The following is a 20,916-nucleotide window of genomic DNA, read 5'->3' on the forward strand; positions in this document are numbered from 1 at the left end:
TTCTCCTTCATGACTTCTCTTCAAGTTCTACTTATTAGTTTCTCCTTAGGTGAGTGGTTCTCCTATTTCCATCAATTTTCTCCTTTTATGGTATGAGATGTGACATAGGAGAAATATAGGGTTATGAGCTATGAAACTCCAACCCCCAAAATCATTTATAACGAGATATATCATCTTTTGAACCTTTCCTATGATATGAGATGTAACATAGGAGAAATATAGGGTTATGAGCTATGAAACTCCAACCCTCAAAATCATTTATAACAAGATATATCATCTTTTGAACCCTTCCTATGAGATATTTCTAGAATCGCTATTTTTATTACATATAGTTCTCAGATAGAGAAATAAAGTATTATATCTTATGAAATGTTTTATGAGAATTGTTGAAAGTTATTGTTACCTTGAAACATAGCTCCTTGTGTGATAAAGTTTTAAGAATTGTCCATATTTCATAAGTTGTTTGAAAAAAATATTGTGAAGTACGTTTGTAAAATAATATATCACTTAGAGTATTAGATTTTCGTCTCTGAATAACCTTGAGAGCATATGAGAATCCCCTTAGTTCCAATTCCTTAAAGAAAGTATAAATATCAATAATTCATGACACATAATAGAACGATCATTATCAAAATATTTCAACTCAATATTATCTCAATAAAATTAAAAAAAATTAAAAATGATTTTTAAAAACAAGCACACCTTCATATAATGTATCTTTAGTTTAATTTTATATTGTTGGTTCAAAAACATTAATGTGTGGAAAAAGTATTATACTATATAGATATTCATTTATTATTTATATATATGTCATTATTTACGTTATGACAAAATCCTTTTGGTGTTACATACCTAACTTGTAACAATATTATCATTGATCCAATGACTTTTTTTTGCACATGGTATGATTGGAATCAAGTCTTTCCATTATATAGATTGTCTCCACGAGAATAAAGAGAAAAATTTACATAAAATAAAATCGTATTTTTTTTAAAGGTTTAATATTTATAATTTTAACAAATATATTATTTTTAAATAAAATAAGAGATTACGTGCCACCTTATTACAACTTGTGAGTCAAGCCAAGTTTCTGGTTTCTAATAATTATTTTATCTGCCAATGAAAAAAAAAATCTTGTATCTGAACCTGAGATTGCCCTAACTAAGTGCAACGTAGAGAGTAGTAGCACTTTACTGAGATTTAAAAATATTTGATTTTTATATATTTATTCTATAAGATTGGATTTAGGAATTGTATTTCGAATTAGTTCTAACATTTTCAAATACATTAAGAGAGAAATGGTCGGTTAAGAAGAGTGAATTTAAAATAGTAATTGCATAATTTTAGTTATATAATAAGCTTAAATATTGATTTGTTATCTAATAAGTAGATAATGAAATTTATTGGATTTGGTAGCCAAACCCTTCACCCGTCCCAGATTATTGACGTAGGCTGCTATTTTTATCCCTTCACTTTTCCTACTTTACCACATTAAGTTTTTCTTTTAAATCTACATTAAAATTAATTTATTAAAAAATTAAATTTTAAAGGTCAGAATGTTTATGTCATATTGTTTGAAGGAGTATATTATAAAATTATTATAATTTAAATTATAAATAATTGAAAATTAATTTTTAATTAAGATTTAATCAATATTTAAATCATTAAGTTTGTTATATATATATATATATATACACTAAAAAAATCATGAAATAGAAACCAATTTTTCGAAAAAAATAATAATTAGTTGTTATAGGGACTAAATTAGAGACTATTTTAGAGACTTAACAAAATTTGATTTCTAAATTATTTTCTATTATTGGTAAATAGTTTCTCAATTGGTATTTAATTAGTTAACAAGGTTTTAACTACCAATTATTTAGATTCTAAATTTTGTAGCAAAAACTTTGGTTGCTAGACCATTTAACAATAATATAAACTAATTTAGAAACAAAAGAATTTTAGTTTCTAAAATAGTCTCTAATTTAGTCACTGTAACAACTAATTATTTTTTGTTTATAAAAATTGGTTTATATTATTTCATGATTTTCTTGTAGTGATATATATATATATATATATATATATATATATATATATATATATTTTGAAAATAATAGAAAAGAACACTCAGTTAAATATTCTTCATTTGCCTATTTTTATTGATGCTATATATTGATATCGTATACATTAAAAAAATATTCACTTTACATCTTAATAAATTAATATTTTAAGTATATTTAATTTATTTTTAATTTACAATATTATTATATTATGATAAGGAGAGTTAATAAATTAATATTTTAATTATATTTAATTTATTTTTAATTTAAAATATTATTATATCATTATAAAGATTTCTAATTGGATTTTATTATTGGTAGTGTCACAAACTTTACGTTTTTTTACGGGTTAAAAACGGTTTAGTCATTTTTATCATTTATTAATGAGTTGTCTAATTTTTCTTTTGTGCCTAATAGAAAATATTTAACCTCTTTCTTTTCTAATAATATTTTTTTCTTCCTACAATCTAAAGCATTTTTTTTTGCTGTTTAAAATATCATCTAAAATGTCTTTATAATAAAAAAATAACTATAAAGAAAAAGTTTAAAAATATCGATAAGGACCAAAACCAAATTATATAATTTATTATTATAAAAAGATTCTTAAATGTCATAATTAAATATTCAATTTTTAATTCAAACATTTCATAATAACTAAAGAAAAAAATAGTTTGGAAAGGGGTCAATGAATATCAAGTTGAAGAATAGACGGAATCTTCGCTTGTGATCTAAGTATATATAAATAGTGTTTTTGTCTAACAATAATGCAATTTTTTTTAATTCTTTCCCTTTAGACACTAAGAAAATATTAATAACCCAAAATAGAATGTATAATTATATCAAAATTTCCCTCTATTGATAATAATATAATTAAAGTCGTTGTTATGGATAAGGAATATATAACTTAATTAGAACTTTAAGAAGAATCTATCTTTTAAATTAATAAGCATATCAACATTGATTATCTATATTAAAATGATCATATATTCTCTCTCCTCTTACTCTCCCTAGATATATACTTCCTATATACATTTTTTTTTTCATTAAAAATAAACTTTCAATTAGAGCGCAATAATTGTGAATATAAATACATTTTAAAGTTATGTAAACTAATATTTTAATATGTACTCAAACTAAAATGAAAAATAATATATCAAATGTTTCTAACTAATAAAAATTATTTATACTAATATTGAATACTAATTGGTAACTCATATTTTTTTTATACTTGCATAATTTATTTAAGGCTTATATACAATAGTTAGATAAATATTTTCCTTTCCTTTTTATTTTGATAAAAGCATGTCCCATAACGTTTTTATTTATTTATTTATTGTAAGACAACTATGCTAAAGACACACTGATAAACTCTTTAGGTTCACAAAGTATACTCATAAAGAGTAAAATTGGTAGAAATACAGACGTGTATTTATATTTTTTATTTTTATTATAAATTTATATGTATCTGTATTTTTTAAATATTATTATAAATTTATATGATAATATTTTATAAATTTATGTATAATTTATATTTTAAATATATTATTACAAATTTATATTAAAATATTCCAATTCATTATAAACTTATATGTATTCATATTTTTTAAATATTATTATATGGTTTTTAAGTATGAACATTTGATATCCTTTTCACTTTCTAAGGGATATACTCAATATTATGATGGAAAGAAGGAGGGGTCGTGAAGGAGGGGCTGCGGAGAGGACATGGAGGGGTCGTGAAGGAGGAAGTCGAAGCAAATGGCATGGAGACCATGGTGCGTCTCAGGACTTCACTACTTTCTTCTTCTCCAACTTTCCCAATGAGTAGAGAGAAGTGGAGATGTTTAAGGTGTTTCAAAGATGGGCCAGGGTGAAAGAGGTTTTCGTGTCTCGCAGGCTAAACAAATGGGGGAGGAGGTTCGGGTTCGTGCGTTTCTTTGATGTGAGAAATGTGAAGTGGTTGGAGAGCGAGTTAGACCAACTTTATGTTGGCAACAGGAAGTTATATGTCAATGTGCCAAAATATCGCAGGCAGCAGATGGAAGCAGAAAGGTTTGAGAGAAAGGAGCCGAGGAAACATGAAGCGGGGTGCTCGAAGGATGCAGGGGTGGAAGGAAAAAATAACTATGGGGCACAACAGAAGAGGAACGGAAAGGAGGTTTGGGTGGAGAAGAAAGGAAACAAGACCTTTGCTGAAGTTGTAAAAGGATCACAGGAAGGGAGATGGAGGGGTGTAACTGTCAAAACAATACAAAAGTCTCTCTCTTGGATGGAAAGAAGTATCATTGGCCAGTTTAAATAAAACTTAAACATTGAATAGTTGGGGGAGGAGTTTGTGAAAGGGGGTTTGAACATGGTACGAGTGAGATATCTTAGGGATAATTTTGCGTTGTTGACCCCGATAGAAGGGGAGGACATGAATGCAATCATCTTGTGCCATAAACAATGGTTTGATAGTTCTTTTTACAACCTTAAACCGTGGACGCCAGAATTTGTAGTAAATCACAGATATGTATGGGTGAGGTGTTATGGACTGCCTCTATCTCTTTGGAACAAGGACTGCTTTACAAAGGTGTTGGGAGAGGAGGCATCGGTGGTGTATATTGATCAAGATACTTTAGCATGGGAAAACATTGAGTTTGCTAAATTGCAAATACACATTCCACAAAGACGAAGTTGTAGGTGGACGAAAAACATGAAGATTAATGATGTTATGTATAGCATTGCTATGGAGGAGGAAATGCTAACATATGGGGGAGGCAAATGCAAGTGTTATAGCTGGGACTCATCGGATAGTATATCTTCATCCGAAACTTATGTTGATGAAACATCATTCTCTGCTAAGAGCTGCGAGGAGGTGAACCGGCAAGGGGAAGGGGAGGCCCTCTGGCCAAATGGGGAGGAGGCCGGTGGCCAGACAAAGGACAGGGGCAAACTGGGGATAAGCACGTCCAAAGTGGTGTTTGAGGAAACAAGTACAAAAAGCAGAGACGAAAAAGGGGATAGTTGTTTTTCTTACACGAAAGAAGAATGTAGGAATCAGAAGCCTAGGGGAGGCATTGACTTAGGTGTCTTATCTGCATCTGCATGCGCCCCTGTCTACACTAGTAGACTTGATGAGATGGCCAAAGTAGTTGTTGATGTGGAGTCCGATATTATTATGAAGGGTAATCAAATCGGGTCGGGTCATGAGGGTCTTATGGAGGCCCAATGTGGGCTGGGCTGGGATCCTTTTCTCGCCAAGTTTCAAGAGGATGGGCCAAGGCCCACGATGGAATCTGGTGAGAGGAAGGAACGATCCGATTCGCAAGAGAGTGAGATGGCAGGGGACCAAACAGAAGGGAAGGAGTACAACAATGGAGGAAGCGAAGAGGAATGGGAAGGTAAATCGTCAACGGAAAAGAATGAGGCGCCGAAGAAGGAGGAGAACAACGGAGGTGAGGATTTAGCCGAGCACCAAAGCTACAACGAGAGTGGTGAAGATGCAGGGGGAATCAACATAGAAGATCCTTGTGTGCGCATCTCAAGCTTGCCTAAATCCCCATGTCGCCAGAGGAAGGAGAAGGGAATCGTTGATCTTGGGGATATATTCACACTCCAAAGGTGGCGATACTCCTGCAACACCGAGAAGGTACGCGCTCTTCCTCCTCAATCTCGGATGGGGATATTTATAGTTGCAATCAGCGGTTAGGTGTTACAGGCATAGGGGCCGAACCACTGGAATTGTGGGAAATTGGGAAGGAAGCAGGGCTAAGATGCCATAAGGAAGAAGGGGAAGTGGTTAAAGAGTACATATGTATGGAGGACAGAGATGTGGAGATTGTAAAAGGGGAGCAGGAGGGGGATAAGGATGGTCCCTTATGTTAATTATAAATTTGAACATAAGAGGGTTGGGGGGAGGCACAAAAGCTAAGTATCTGAGACATATCATAGCTAGAGAGGAAACGGTGTTTGTGTGTATTCAAGAAACCAAAGCATTACAGTTCTCGGATGCTAGATGCTACTCACTTTGGGGAGACAACAAAGTTGGATGGCTGCACTTTGAAGGTGATAATGGGGGTGAAAGTCTTTTATCTATGTGGCACAAAGACGCTTTCTTATATGAAAGCCATGAGATGGGGAAGGGATTTATAGTCGTTTATGGGAAGCACATCAAAACGAATCGGAGGTGTGTGGTGGCTAACATATATGCCGCATGCTCCTTGAGGAAGAAGAAGGTCTTATAGGGGGAACTGACGCACATTAAATCGGTATCCCAAGAGAAGATATGGTGTTTGTGCGGTGATTTCGATTCTATAAGAAGGGTAACTGAAAGGCAAGGTGCAAGGGCAAGGGATACTCAATCAAGTGAGATTAGAGACTTCAATGGGTTCATCGAAGCTAACCTTTTGTTTGAATTACCTTTTGTTGGAACGGAATACACTTGGTTTAACTCCAATGGTTCGGCCAAGAGTAGGCTTGATAGAGCTATGGTAACTGAAGACTGGATGGAGGTTTGGCCCATGTGCAAACAGTATGTGCAACGTAGGGAAGTCTCTGATCATTGTGCATTGATTATAAAGTCTGTGGAGAAGGATTGGGGCCCTAAACCGTTCAGAACCATTGATGCTTGGCTGTCAGAGAAAGGCTTTTTGGAAATGGTGAAGGTAAGATGGTTGTCGTACCCAGGACAGGGGTGTAGCTTTATGAAGGTCAAAGACAAATTGAAATGCTTGAAGGGCGATCTAAAAGAATGGAACAGGGACGTTTTTGGTAATATTGAGACTACAAAAAAGAGGATTCTACAGGAAATAGAGATCCTGGATAATCAATATTGCAACAAAGGCCTAGTGGTAACCGAAAGGATAAAAAAGGCTGAATTGGTTAGCTGTCTGAAGGAAACGGATAAAAAGCTTAAATCCTTATTCCGTCAAAAAGCCAGAATAAGCTGGCTTAAAAAACGGGGACTCGTGTACAAAGTTTTTTCACTCAACTTTGAGATGGAGACGTAGGAGGAACGAAGTTAAAGGTGTGGAGGTGGGAGGCATATGGAGTGAGGAACCAAGCACAGTACGCTATGAAGCAAAAAAGATGTTTGACAATAGGTTTAAAGCAAGGAAGGACTTAGGGGTAAGACTCGATGCAGTTGAGTTTAAGTCCTTATCTGAGTCAGATAACTTGGGTTTGCTAGAAGGATTTACCGAGAAGAAAATAAGGGATGCAGTGTGGCAGTGTGAAGGTTCAAAAAGCCCAGGACCTGATGGATTCAACTTCACTTTCATTAAGAAGAGTTGGGAGTTTGTGAAGGAAGAGGTTATGGCAGTGATGAAGCAGTTTCACGAAACAGGGTATATTCCGAAGGGATGCAATGCGTCTTTCATTGCACTTGTACCTAAAGTAAAAAATCCTGTCAATCTTGAGCAATACAGACCCATCTCTCTTGTGGGAGCCATCTACAAGATTATATCCAAAGTGCTAGCCGAAAGGATCAAGAAAGTACTCCCCTTGGTCATAGATGAGTGTCAGTCGGCTTTCTTGAAAAACAGAGGGATTTTAGACAGTGTGTTGATGGCTAATGAAGTGATTGAGGATATTAGAAGGGGTGGAAGGAGTGGACTGTGCCTAAAAGTGGATTTTGAAAAAGCTTATGACTCGGTTAGATGGGAGTTCCTTTATGATATGCTACAGAAGATGGGGTTTCATAGTAAGTGGATTAGTTGGATCAGAGGTTGTTTGGAAAGTGCGTCTATATCAGTACTAGTCAATGGGAGTCCGACAGAAGAATTCAAACCAAAAAGAGGGCTAAGACAAGGTGATCCGCTTGCTCCTTTTCTTTTCTTGGTTGTAGCCGAAGGCTTGGCTGGTTTAGTTAGGCAAGCTATGAAGGCTAACATCCTTTCTGGGCTTAAGATTGGTAGAAAAAAGGTGGAGATTAGTATCTTACAATTCGCTGATGACACTTTGTTTCTCTGTGAGGGGACTCATTCAACAATGTAGTAACTTTGAAGGCTATACTCAGGGGGTTTGAGTTAGCCGCAGGCTTAAAGATTAACTTCCACAAGTCTAAGCTTGCTGGAATTAATGTGCATAGAAATAATCTCCTGTGTTATACAAAGACTTTGAATTGTGCTCAGATGGTAGTACCGTTTAAGTATTTGGGGCTAGAGGTGGGAGGCAACCCAAAGAGGAAGAAATTTTGGGAACCGGTAATTAAAAAGATGGAAGGTAGGCTTAGTACATGGAGAAGGAGGTACCTCTCTTTGGCAGGGCGTATCTGTGTAATTAAATCGGTCCTTACAGCAGTCCCTCTATACTACTTATCCTTATTTAGAGCACCGAAATCGGTCTGCAAGAATATTATCAGCATCCAAAGAAGGTTTTTATGGGGATGGGGGAAAGAGAAGAAACCGATCTCTTGGGTGAGTTGGAAAGTCGTATGTAAATCAAAAGAGGAGGGAGGGCTAGGTCTTACAGACATTCGTGAGTTCAATTATGCTATACTGGCAAAGTGGAGGTGGCAGTGGCTATCGGAGGAGGAAGGGAGATGGAAGGATATCCTAGATTCAAAATATGGAGAAGGAAGACAAGTCACACAATCAACTCTAAAATTGCAATCATGGTGGTGGAGGGATATTGATAAAGTGTGTAAGGAGGGAGGAGGAGAAGGGTGGTTCCAAACAGAAATTGGGTGGAGATTAGGTTGTGGTGATAAAGCAAAATTCTGGGAGGACGTATGGATTGGGAACACTAATCTCAAAAATGTCTTCCCTAGACTGTTCTCAATTTCTAGGAATCAGGGACAAAAGGTTGCAGAGGTAGGCACGTGGGAAGGGTCTGACTGGAAGTGGAATCTAAGGTGGAGGCGTGCCAGGTTTGAGTGGAAAACGGTGATGGAAAGGGAACTTGTAGTGCATATCTCCAGGATTACTATGAAAAAGGAAGAGCAAGACACTAGGGTGTGGGGGAATACCGAACAGGGGTGCTTTTCTGTGAAATCAGCCTATGCAACTTTAGCCAAGAGAGGTAAGGGTCATCCTGTTGAAGTCTTTCAGTTGCTGTGGAAGGCTAAGGCCTTTCCCAATGTCTTGACTACCGCATGGAGGGCCTTGCTGGATAGACTACCAACTAGAGAATGCTTGACTAGGAGAGGAGTGATGCTGGACTCTAACCTTTGTGTGTTTTGCCAAATCAAGGTTGAATCTTGTCAACACCTCTTTATGGAGTGTGATGTGGTTGTGCGGGTGTGGGAGTTATGTTATAGGTGGATTGGCATATTATCTGCTCAACATAATGAGTTGAACAACCATTTTGAAAGCTTCTGTCTGGTTCAGCTTAGCAAAAAGCAAAATATGGTTTGGAAAGGAATTTGGGCAGCCCTTGTACGATGCATTTGGGAACATAGGAATGCGGTTGTCTTCAAGCAAAGTGTAGTAGATGCAGAAGAGGTATTACAACAAGCACAGCTCAAGTCGTGGCTTTGGATGAAGAATAAAGCTCACCGGTTTAACTACTCCTTCACAGATTGGATCTTAAATCCAATGCTTTGTATCAAGAGTTATAATAATAGGGACCCCAAGGTAAGGGGCGCGTGAACAATATGATGGCTGCTTGGCCCTGTGTTGGGAGGTTTGTATCTGGTTTCTTGCTAAAAAAGGGTGGTCATTATCACTGTTGTTCTGGTATACAAATTCTTGATACAGGTGTGGAATTACAGAATGACAAAGCTGCGCTGGCTCGGGTTTTTGTAGTCACTGTAGTGATTTTACTTCTGTAGCTTGGCAGCACATAAGGAATGAAGGAATAAAAACTCCATGTTGTTGCAAAGGTAGGGTACTGATAAGGCTGCAAGTGTTAAAATGGGATTCTAGCTCAGTTAGACTAGATGGTTAATGGGTTTTGGAGGATGCCACCTAACTGAAGTCACGAACGTGGCAGCGTGGTGAGTTGCTGGAGTGTTAAGGGAGAGTTGATGCATATCATCAACCCTGCTGTAGCAACACTAAACCATGCAGGGGCGGTTGTTGGACAGTACCAGAACATAATCTGGGTTCGCTGCTGCTGATAGGTAGCTTATTAGTTTGCTTGCTCTCTATGGATGGGGTTTTGTGCTGGTCGGTGTAGGGTGAGTAAACACATGTTGCATACATGGGCCCTACCAAACTTAGTGGATACGAGGTAGGAGCATGGGTATATGAAAGGTGCATAAGGTGTGATGCAATTTTGGGCTGGGCAAGGGTAGAAGGACGACGCAACAATGGGTTCTGAAGGAAAACAGAGGAAGAAAAAGAATTGATAAACTGATAATAGCAAGCTGGTTGTTTGCATTGGTGCTGGAGTTTTGATGGTTGGGCTCCAATTGACTGGTTCGAATTTAAAGCAGCAACTGATGAATAGCAGAAGCAAGGAACTGCTGGTTTTTTGTCGTCAGGTGCGAAACATTGGAAGTGGCTGTGAAGATATCACCAAATGCCTACAATCTAGCGTAGAGGAAGATACTATGAGGGAGTGTTGGAGGTTGTAACACCCCATAATTTACATATAACTATTACAATAAAAGTTCTACCAGTTTCTATACAAACTTGGAGTTTTTCAAAACATTCCTAATACATGATTAGGATTTATAGAAATACAAATATTTACATATCCACAGCTCAAAATAAAACTCTGTAACCTCTAAGGCTCTCCTGCACCTGTATGGTCATCTGCTCATGTACATAGTACAGTCATCGCAGTTCAAACACAGCAAGAAAAGCAAGGGTAAGCTACTGAAAATAGAATTTTATAATATACACACTTAAATCCAAAGAGAAAACCAAGTTACATGATCAATTTCTCAAATTACACAATCTTCTTCAATTCCCAACATTAAAACAATCACATAGATCTCACATGGATCTACACATCCAGAATATTCAACAAACAACGTCTTCCGGAAGACCCGTATTAAGTAAGTCCTACCAGAGACTAACACCTGATCCAAAGATTACCAGCGAATCCACAGAAAGGATCAGGGTAAGTTCAATACAATCCAAGTCGTGCATCTCATATGTCACGGTGTGCATGAACTCCCCCATCAGCTTCTCACCACCTGATATCTTAGTCTATGTGACTTAGATCATCAGTGAAGCTCGGAGATCTCTGTTACCACATAGGCATCAATACTTAATACACAACAAACATCAGTCCATACATTATCCCGACATCAATACTTAATACACAACAAACATCAGTCCATACATTATCCCAAATGTATGAATTCAATTTCATACCATTTCGTCATACAATATTATTTCAAAAGTTATCCACAATATTCAAAAGTTTATTTGACATAAAAAAAATACACTTTAATACTAAATCATCAAAACCCAATATTTCCACAAATTTAAATAATATATAAACAAACACACAATATATAAACAAATAACACCCCTGTAAGAGAAATTCAATATTGGGACCACGTCCCTTCCGCATTCAGATCTTCTATCCTAGGGTGCTATTAAAAATTAAATTTAGCTTCCCTTACCTCAATTGCTTGCTTTCCAAGCAACTTTTAGAATTTTATTCCCCACCGTTTGGATAAGCTTCAAGGTTTACGGGCCTAATGCAAATTATCCAAACAGAACAAAGTTTCAGTATATAATAGAATAAGTTGAGAGGATTAAACTTCTCAACTGACCCCACCAAGATTGATGACTAAATCCTAAGGAAAAACAGAGAACAAAGGATATTTAGAGTAAAAATGAACTTACTCTGTTTGAAAATCTGATCGGGTAGAAATGTTCCTTAACTCCTCTGCTACAGCGTGGTATGATCAGATTCTAAAATAGATGAAGATTGGGAGAGAAATTAAGGGAGAGGGAGAGAAGAGAATTGGAGAGAGAGAGAGAGAAAGAAGAAAAGATGGTACTGTGGTGTGAAGAAGAATGTGGCACGTTGTTTCTGTTTCTTTAAAAAAAAGTGTCGTTACATTATCTCCAACTACAAAAAATTTCGTCCTCGAAAATGAACTTACCAAGAAAGAGATTAGGGTATGATGCTCGTATCACTTCTTCAATTTCCCAAGTGGAATCTCCAGAGGTGAGATCCCACAATACTTCCACCATGGGAATACTTCTTCCACGAAGTTGTTTCACTTGTGAATCTAAAATTCTGATTGGCTTCACTTCAAACGATAAATTTTCTTTCACCTGGATGGAATCAGACTCTAGAATGTGGCTAGGATCAGGCACATACTTTCTTAGTTGGGATACATGGAAAATATTGTGAATGTTAGCTAAAGGAGGAGGCAAAGCAATTTCGTAAGCCACAAGGCCTATTCTCCTGAGAATTTGATAAGGTCCTATGAACTTAGGAGTCAATTTCTTGGATTTGAGTGCTCTTCCTACACCAGTGAACGGTGTAACTCTCAAAAAGACATGCTCACCCGCAGAGAATTCTAAAGGTCTTCTTCTTTGATCTGCATAAGATTTTTGCCTGCTGAGAGATGTTTTCAATCTTTCCTGAATCATTTTGACTTTCTCATTGGTTTGTTGTATTAATTCTGGTCCAATTAACACACTCTCACCATCCTGAAACCAGCACAGAGGTGTCCTACACTTTCTTCCGTACAATGCCTCGAAAGGAGCCATTCCTATGCTAGCTTGGTAACTGTTATTGTAAGTGAACTCTACCAATGGTAGAATTTCATCCCAACTGCCCAAATGATCTAACACACAAGTCCTAAGTAAATCCTCTAAGGACTGGATAGTTCTCTCTGATTGTCCATCAGTCTGAGGATGATATGCTGAACTAAGTCTGAGTTTAGTTCCCAAAGCTTCTTGAAGTGTTTGCCAGAATCTGGAGGTGAATCTAGGATCTCTATCTGAAACTATGTTGGAGGGTACACCATGCAATCTGACTATTTCATCTATGTAAATTTGGGCCAACTTTCGCATAGAGATTCTCAAGTCTATAGGTAGGAAGTGTGCCGTCTTTGTCAACCTGTCCACTATGACCCAAACAGAGTCATGCTTCCTCAAAGTATGTGGTAAGTGGGTAACAAAATCCATTGAGATACTATCCCACTTCCACACTGGAATGTCTAACTGAGTTAACATGCCTCCAGGTCGTTGATGTTCAATCTTTGATTTCTGACAAGTCAAGCAAGCAGCTACAAACTTGGCCACATCATTCTTCATGCCATGCCACCAATAAGACTTCTTGAGATCTTGATACATCTTGGTCATCCCTGGGTGTAAACTGAGTTTGCTTTTATGACCTTCAGATAAAACTGTTTGCTTTAGTTCATTATCCTCTGGTATACATATTCTATTTTTGAATCTCAAAATACCATCCACTCCTAAAGAGAAGTCTTTAGCTTTTTCAATATTTAATAAGCCCATGAAGTTCTTCAATTTTGAATCTTCCAACTGCTTCTCCTTCACCTTCTCCAAAAATTCATTAGTTATAACAAGTGTATTACAACTAATGCAATTTGAAGACATGGAAACCTTCAAATTCATACTCCTGAAATCTTCAATCAATGCTAACTCTCTAATCATAAGCGAAGACATTTGTATCTTTTTACGACTCAACGCATCTGCAACAACATTTGCCTTCCCAGGATGGTATATTAGCTGGAAATCATACTCTTTTAAAAATTCAATCCATCTCCTCTGCCTCATATTTAACTCCTTCTGATCAAACAAATACTTCAAGCTTTTATGATCACTGAACACATTAAAACTAACTCCGTAAAGAAAATGTCTCCATATTTTTAAAGCAAAGACAACTGCTGCCAATTCTAGATCATGAGTTGGATAATTTCTTTCATGCACCTTTAACTGACGAGAAGCGTAGGCAACAACTTTCTTATTCTGCATTAGAACACAACCCAATCCCTGATAGGAAGCATCACAGAAAACTTCAAAAGACTGATTGGTATCAGGGATTGTCAATATAGGAGCATTAGTCAACCTTCTTTTCAACTCTTCAAAGCTTTTCTCACATTGTTCAGTCCATGCAAAAGGATGATCCTTTCTAGTCAATTGGGTCAAAGGAGCCACTATTTTAGAAAAACCTTTTATAAATCTCCTGTAATATCCTGCTAACCCGACAAAGCTTCTAATTTCAGTAACTGTTTTAGGACGTTCCCACTGAAGTACAACCTCCACTTTAGAAGGATCTACTGATATTCCCTGTGCAGAGATGACATGTCCTAAAAATTGTATTTCTGACATCCAGAAGTCACATTTTGAAAGTTTAGCATATAACTGTTTTTCTCTCAAAATGTTCAGGACGGTTCTAAGATGTTCTGCATGTTCTTCCCTTGTACGAGAATAGATCAAGATGTCATCGATGAACACTACCACAAACTTATCAAGAAAAGGTCTGAATATCCGATTCATATAATCCATGAAAATAGCTGGAGCATTAGTCACCCCAAATGGCATAACCAGAAATTCATAGTGACCATACCTTGATCTAAAAGCAGTCTTCTGAACATCTCCTGCTTTCACTGGAATTTGGTGATAACCTGAGCGCAAATCTATCTTAGAAAAGACAACTGCCCCATGCAACTGATCCATCAAGTCATCAATTCTAGGAAGAGGATATTTATTCTTTATTGTTAACTTGTTTAATTGTCTGTAATCTATGCATAGACGTGACGAACCATCTTTCTTCTTCACTAATAGCACTGGAGCTCCCCATGGAGAAACACTAGGTCGAATGAATTGCTTCTCCAATAAGTCTTCTAGTTGTTTCTTCAATTCAGCTAACTCCGCTGGTGCCATCCGATATGGAGAAATTGACACAGGGCCTGCTCCGGGAATCAAGTCTATTGCAAACTCTATCTCTCTTTTAGGTGGAAGTCCAGGAATCTCATCAGGAAATACATCCATAAACTCCTGAACTACAAACATATCTTTTTGTACTTTATCAGTAACTATAGAACAAGCCAAGAGCATAAAACATTCTGCACCTTCTCGTATCTCTCTCTCAAACTGATGAGCTGAGATAACCTGCATTCCTTCTAATTTAGGGAAAATTAACTTCTTCCGACCACAATCTATAAGGATATGATAAGCAGACAACCAATCCATTCCCAAGATAACCTCCAAATCTTTTAGAGGTATACAAATCATGTTGATCTTGTATCTCTGCCCATCTATAATTACTGGACACTCAGCACACATGGAAGAAGTTACTATAATACCTTCTGTTGGTGTAGATACCACCAACTCAAATTCTAATTCTCGGACTGGCAACTTAAGTTTCTTAGCACAATCAAAAGATATAAAAGAATGGGTTGCCCCAGAATCAAACAATACAGATAATTGTGTTCCAAGGATAGAACAAATACCTCTAACAAGGCTATCAGACTGTGAAGCTTCAACTCCACTAATAGCAAAAACTCTGCCAGCAGCTTTGGGTTTTTTATTACTATTTTGTTGTACTTGCTGCACTCCGCCAGAATTTGGAGCTCCCAATTGGACACGACAGTCTTTTGTTGCATGACCATACCTGTGACATCTATCACATGTCACATTTGACACTGGATGAGGGCAAAATCTAACAACATGTGGCCCACCGCATCGAAAACATTTGAAACTAGGTGGTGATTGAGAACTGAGTCTTCCACAGCTATAAGATTGAGGTCTGAAATAAGGTTTCTTTCTATCTTCATATTTAGGCATGCTTTTAGAAGGTCCTCCCACTTGAGGCTTAGCAAGTCTGCTACTATTTTTCAAACTCTCCACTACTTTTGCTTTCTCCACTAGAGCAGGGAAATCTCTAATGGACATAGGAATCACCACTTCTTTAAGTTCTTGCTTCAACCCAAATTCAAATTTTCTACATCTCCAAGCTTCAGTCATGGTCTGGGTGTAGAATCTAGCTAGGTGTTTGAACCTAGTAGCATATTCAGTGACTGAAAGATTTCCTTGTTCCAGCTGCATGAATTCAATTTCTTTTGCATACCTGACACTATCAGGAAAATACTCCTCCAGGAATCTTACTTTGAAGTTCTCCCAAGTGGCATCTTCTCCTTTGTCTTCCATCATTTGTTTCATGCCTATCCACCAGAATTTAGCTTCTTCAGTTAGTACATAAATGGCATAGGATAACTTTCTCTTTTCCGGGCATTGAGTAGCTTCAAAGATTCTTTCTATGTCTCTCACCCACTGGTCTGCTCCATCTGGATTTACCTTGCCATTAAATTTGGGTGGATTGTGTCTCAGAAAATCCTCCAGACTAAAGGTATGGGGTTGTTGATGAAGTTGAGATGCTTCTGCTGCTAATCTAGCTGTTTCTAATTGATGAAGGGCGGCCTGATGCTGTTGTGCCATAGTAGCACTCTGTTGTTGCAAGGTTGTTGCCATCATCTCTATTGCCCGAGCTAAGTTGGGTATATCTACTGGTGGAGGAGGAGTAGGTGGTCTACGTGCCATCTACTAAGCACATAAAGAATTGGATTAGAAATTACTAAACATTTTCAACTACATCTTTAAGACAAATTAACTTCAAAGAAATAATCATACGAAACAAGTAAAAACCAATCAAAACTTATCCCTAAAATGTACTCTAGCTACTTAGAATTAAGATAGAAAATAATCTTGATCTAGTCATGAGTGTGCACCCTCACCACTCTATCAAGATTCTTTTCATTCTTAATACTTTCATCTTTATTCATAACAATTAACTTGACTCGAACACAACAAGATTTCAAGAAAAAACTTTGTCAAACATCTTATTAGAAACTTTTAACTAAGTCTTGAGGCTAGATGTAACCAAAAATCTACACGCAGGAGAAACAGAATAAACCCACTACCCTCAGGTTATCCTAAGGATGAACCGCTCTGATACCATTAAATGTAACACCCCATAATTTACATATAACTATTACAATAAAAGTTCTACCAGTTTCTATACAAACTTGGAGTTTTTCAAAACATTCCTAATACATGATTAGGATTTATAGAAATACAAATATTTACATATCCACAGCTCAAAATAAAACTATGTAACCTCTAAGGCTCTCCTGCACCTGTATGGTCATCTGCTCATGTACATAGTACAGTCATCGCAGTTCAAACACAGCAAGAAAAGCAAGGGTAAGCTACTGAAAATAGAATTTTATAATATACACACTTAAATCCAAAGAGAAAACCAAGTTACATGATCAATTTCTCAAATTACACAATCTTCTTCAATTCCCAACATTAAAACAATCACATAGATCTCACATGGATCTACACATCCAGAATATTCAACAAACAACGTCTTCCGGAAGACCCGTATTAAGTAAGTCCTACCAGAGACTAACACCTGATCCAAAGATTACCAGCGAATCCAACAGAAAGGATCAGGGTAAGTTCAATACAACCCAAGTCGTGCATCTCATATGTCACGGTGTGCATGAACTCCCCCATCAGCTTCTCACCACCTGATATCTTAGTCTATGTGACTTAGATCATCAGTGAAGCTCGGAGATCTCTGTTACCACATAGGCATCAATACTTAATACACAACAAACATCAGTCCATACATTATCCCGACATCAATACTTAATACACAACAAACATCAGTCCATACATTATCCCAAATGTATGAATTCAATTTCATACCATTTCGTCATACAATATTATTTCAAAAGTTATCCACAATATTCAAAAGTTTATTTGACATAAAAAAAGTACACTTTAATACTAAATCATCAAAACCCAATATTTCCACAAATTTAAATAATATATAAACAAACACACAATATATAAACAAATAACACCCCTGTAAGAGAAATTCAATATTGGGACCACGTCCCTTCCGCATTCAGATCTTCTATCCTAGGGTGCTATTAAAAATTAAATTTAGCTTCCCTTACCTCAATTGCTTGCTTTCCAAGCAACTTTTAGAATTTTATTCCCCACCGTTTGGATAAGCTTCAAGGTTTACGGGCCTAATGCAAATTATCCAAACAGAACAAAGTTTCAGTATATAATAGAATAAGTTGAGAGGATTAAACTTCTCAACTGACCCCACCAAGATTGATGACTAAATCCTAAGGAAAAACAGAGAACAAAGGATATTTAGAGTAAAAGTGAACTTACTCTGTTTGAAAATCTGATCGGGTAGAAATGTTCCTTAACTCCTCTGCTACAGCGTGGTATGATCAGATTCTAAAATAGATGAAGATTGGGAGAGAAATTAAGGGAGAGGGAGAGAAGAGAATTGGAGAGAGAGAGAGAAAGAAGAAAAGATGGTACTATGGTGTGAAGAAGAATGTGGCACGTTGTTTCTGTTTCTTTAAAAAAAAGTGCCGTTACAGAGGTCTTTCACACTATTGGGTGTTTTTCTTTTTTGTTGTTCGATAGAGCCAAGCACTAGTGTAAGACTTCTAATTTTTCTGTAATTATCAGCATTGCATTTTTTTCCCTTTGTGGGATGGAATTACTGTGCGATCTGATAAGTGTAAAAGGGTTGGGATACCCCTTTTGTATCCCTTTAATTTATATTCATTCTTTGCTGATAAAAAAAAAGTATGAGAACTTGATACTTATACACATAAGCTTATTGGTTCATAAAAAGAATTATAGATGACAATGAGAAATTTCTGTTGTGTGGATATATATACTTATAGAAATTTTGAAATAATTTGGTTATGTAAACTTCTTAGATGTTATAAACTTGTGTTTTAAGTTTGGGTAGAGTTAAAGATATACTAAAAAAACGTAAAAACACATAGTAATAATTTAAAAAAATCTTATGTAAGATACTTCACAAAACATATTATGATTAAGAAAAAGTAGAGCATAAATAAATTAAAAGGAAATTAATATTATTGTATCAATTAATAAGGATATATATATATATATATAAATAAATAAATGAGATTCTTCATTATAACCGTTTTTTGGTGTACAAATTTTTTTTTCCGATTCTATCCTTATTTAATATCTTATTTTATTAATGCAATAGAGTATTTTGTCATTTCATATGAATTACTTAAAAAATAAAATTATTTTTAAATTAATATTAATGTACATTTTTTTATATGATTCCCCTCACTTTTTTCTTAATTCCTTATTTTAATACAACAACAGGAAGAAAGAGAAAACATACTCTTACCCATTTCCACATCAAATCTCACATATCAAATAAAATAACTTCCATTTTCAATCATTCTCTACACTCAATTTTTTTTTCAATTTTAACTCGTCTAAAATTATTTTTATATGTATATTAAATTTCAATTATGGACTCTATATCATATTTAGCATATTTCTCTATACGAAGTGAATTGATTTAACTTAATGAAAAGATGATGAAGTTGTTAATATATGTGATTGATTTAATTCAATTGATAGATGTTGGTAGTTTTTTTTTTTTTTTGTAAAGTTAAAATTCTCCTTGATATATATTTTAAAATATAAATTAGGTAACAAAAATGTAAATATATATATATATATATAGTTTCTAATGGTAAGATTGTTAATTTATCTATATAATAGAAATTACAAATATGAAGTAGTTATAGAAAAATATACTATTTTTTATTTTAGTATTTTAAAAAAAGTTTATGGTTATAAAAATAAAAGATCTAATCTAAATTGAATTGGAAAATATTATTTACTTTGACTAAATGTTATGTTTAATTAAAATAAAACTAAATTTAATAGTTAATAGTTTTACATTTTAAATAAAATTAAAGTATTTTTAATAAATTATGTTGGTTAACTTAAATAAACCTTCATTTAAATTCACAATTATTATAAATAAAGGTTGAGTGGGTCCTGAAAATATTTTTTTTTAAATAATATGTTTATCTTTTTTAGGTAAGAAAACATAGATATATATAAAGTAATTTACAATTTCGAAACATTTTGTAGAGAACAAATATACATATTTACATTTTTATTACCATGTTTTCAAAATTATAGATATAATACAATTAAATATAAAAACAATTTTTAATAAATATATATGTTTTAGTCGTTAACTAACTCTAAATGTATAATATTATAGTTTAATGTAATAAATACAAAAAAAAATCAATATAAAATTTGAACTAAAGTAATTAATTAAGAAATTAATAAAATATAAAATTCATCAAAAATTTAATTTTAATTGATTTATGAGTATTTAAAATGATTTTAAAATTTAAAAAAAAATGATTTTAAAATATTTCTCTTTTTGAATTGATTCAATTTTGAATATTTTACTCTCTTTTTTCAATCATAATTAAATATTCACGGTTGACTGACAAGTTCTGATACTATCTATCTTTGGAATTTGTTCTTCCCTTTGTTATGTTGGAACGCAACTCCGTTGAGACAGAGGGGGCCCTACCTGTTGATTGCACTTCAATGATCAAGACGGTACATGACTTATAAGAAACGAGGAGTAACAAGTTTCAGTCTTAGAAACAGCGTACCTTAACCTGGGATCTCAAGTCCCTTTTATAGTTTACCTCTTGTAACAACTTTCTATCACGAAAATATAATCTCAACTAAAAGCATATTCAACAGGAAAATATTATGCTAAAGGGCACACTCTCAGGGTGCTACATCAGATCGGAATCTTTCCTCTAGGGAGTGCATAAAATAATAACAGAATAACCACCAGGTACCAACTCATGTACCAGCATTAGGGATCCAATCTATTTAAGTAGCCACCCTCAGCGTAGCGCTACGGTCCTCTTCTGAATACATGCAACCTAACCTTTAGTGCCCTAGCACACATGGACTTAGGTTTAAAAGAAAATATTTACTTAAGCTAGACTCCCTGCGCATTAAGCACACCCCTAGGTCCAAAACTACCCCTCGCTAGCCACCTAGGTTTTATGCACAAAGGGACTAATACGAAAAAGGGACTAATACATACATCTGGGGCCCAATCACAT

At 35.2% G+C, this 20,916-nt stretch overlaps 2 long non-coding RNA genes across 2 annotated transcripts; both read right to left on the reverse strand.

Annotated features, from left to right (window-relative positions):
- Positions 1-10,584: 10,584 nt before the first annotated feature.
- Positions 10,585-11,884, reverse strand: LOC137815438 (uncharacterized). Its single transcript, XR_011081744.2, has 3 exons — positions 11,789-11,884; positions 11,563-11,637; positions 10,585-10,741 (listed from the first exon to the last, which is right to left on the reverse strand). It is a non-coding gene; the product is annotated as an uncharacterized LOC137815438 (long non-coding RNA).
- A 4,954-nt stretch (positions 11,885-16,838) lies between these two features.
- On the reverse strand, positions 16,839-18,251 carry LOC137815439 (uncharacterized). Its single transcript, XR_011081745.2, has 3 exons — positions 18,125-18,251; positions 17,899-17,973; positions 16,839-17,076 (listed from the first exon to the last, which is right to left on the reverse strand). It is a non-coding gene; the product is annotated as an uncharacterized LOC137815439 (long non-coding RNA).
- Positions 18,252-20,916: the final 2,665 nt, after the last annotated feature.

The sequence above is a fragment of the Phaseolus vulgaris genome, chromosome 1 (assembly GCF_051622355.1).
Source record: "Phaseolus vulgaris cultivar YP4 chromosome 1, ASM5162235v1, whole genome shotgun sequence".
NCBI classification, from domain to species: Eukaryota; Viridiplantae; Streptophyta; class Magnoliopsida; order Fabales; family Fabaceae; genus Phaseolus; species Phaseolus vulgaris.